Genomic DNA, 1409 nt, shown 5'->3' with positions numbered 1-1409 from the left:
GTACATTAGGAGCTGCCTAAAATTAAAACACAGAAAAAAGGGGGATACAAAAAATATAAATTAAAATAAGAATTTAAAACTTATATTAAAATTTAGTATGGAAAACCATGACTAAAACATAGTGTACATGGCACCAAGACCCAAATATAGAAAGACTAGGATAATTTACAAAAAGGACACAAAACTCAAATTTTCATTTAGGCCTTTGGGGGATAGGGTATCTAGCTCATGAATCCATTTTGCCTCTTTTTGTGCAAGGAGTTTTTTCCAATTGCCACCCCGATTATCAAAGAGGACTCTATCAATCCCCCTTACCTTGAGAAGGGAGCCATCGCAGTTGTGGTGCTGTTTAAAATGCCGTGGAAGAGTTTTCAGATCCCTTTCGCAGTTCGTGTTCTTGGCTGCTTCTATGCCCAGTACATGTTCTCTTACTCTTCTTCGAAGTTCTCTGGAAGTCAAACCCACATAAGACAGACCGCATGGACACGTTGCCATGTAAATCACCCCCACCGTTGTGCAGCAAATAGAGTGTGTTATTTTGTACTCCTTACATTTGGAAGAATTCCAAAATGATGTGGAGTTTTCGATATTTGGACACGCCACACAGGATCCACATGTCTTGCAGCCCCACTTAGGTCCTTTGGATCCGAACAGTTTGTTTGGTGTTGGACCCCTATAGTAACTTTTAACCAGATGATCCTTCAAATTCTTAGATCGACGATAAGTTATGGACGGTTGTTCCTGAAGGTACCTACCAAGTGTATGATCAACACTTAGGATAGGCCAATGTCTGGTCAGGATGGACCTCACTTTCTCACTGTGCGTATCAAAGGTTGTAATGAACCTTACCAGGTCTTTATCCTCTTGTCTTTTTGGTTTTGGAACCAACAAGTCCTCCCTCCTCGTTCTTTTTGCTCGTTTATATCCATTTTGTATTGCTCGCATCGGGTATCCCCGTTCCTGAAATCTTAATTTCATATCAGTGGCTTGTTTATCAAAATTAGTATCTGTATTACAGATCCTTCTTATCCTCAGAAATTGACCTACCGGTATATTGTGTATCAGCTTCCGGGGATGAGAGGACGATGCGTGTAGTAGTGAGTTAGTTGAGGTTTCTTTCCTGAATGCGTCACAGACGATCATCCCCCTGTCATCAACATTAAACAGGACATCGAGAAATTCAATGTTTTGCCTGCCCATCCTGTAGGTAAGTTTAATGTTTTTATCATTAGTATTGAGTTCTTGCATAAACTTGTGTAGTTCCTCCTCTGAACCCTGCCAAATCAACACAATGTCGTCTATAAATCTAGACCACATGTGCACCCTTTCCGTAAATGGTTTAGGATTTACAAGAAAAATATCCCTCTCCCACAGCCCCAGGAAAAGGTTGGCATATGAGGGCGCACATG

General features: G+C 40.8%; 1 long non-coding RNA gene across 1 annotated transcript; it reads right to left on the bottom strand.

The window, feature by feature from the left end:
- Nucleotides 1-321: 321 nt before the first annotated feature.
- Nucleotides 322-1149, bottom strand: LOC140074730 (uncharacterized). The gene is made up of 3 exons (XR_011849262.1): nt 1048-1149; nt 850-967; nt 322-751 (listed from the first exon to the last, which is right to left on the bottom strand). It is a non-coding gene; the product is annotated as an uncharacterized lncRNA (long non-coding RNA).
- Between the last annotated feature and the right edge of the window lie 260 nt (nt 1150-1409).

Source organism: Engystomops pustulosus, chromosome 8 (assembly GCF_040894005.1).
Source record: "Engystomops pustulosus chromosome 8, aEngPut4.maternal, whole genome shotgun sequence".
Taxonomy (NCBI): domain Eukaryota; kingdom Metazoa; phylum Chordata; class Amphibia; order Anura; family Leptodactylidae; genus Engystomops; species Engystomops pustulosus.
The sequence above is the reverse complement of the archived record's forward strand: the minus strand, read 5'-3'. Positions and strand labels throughout refer to the sequence as shown.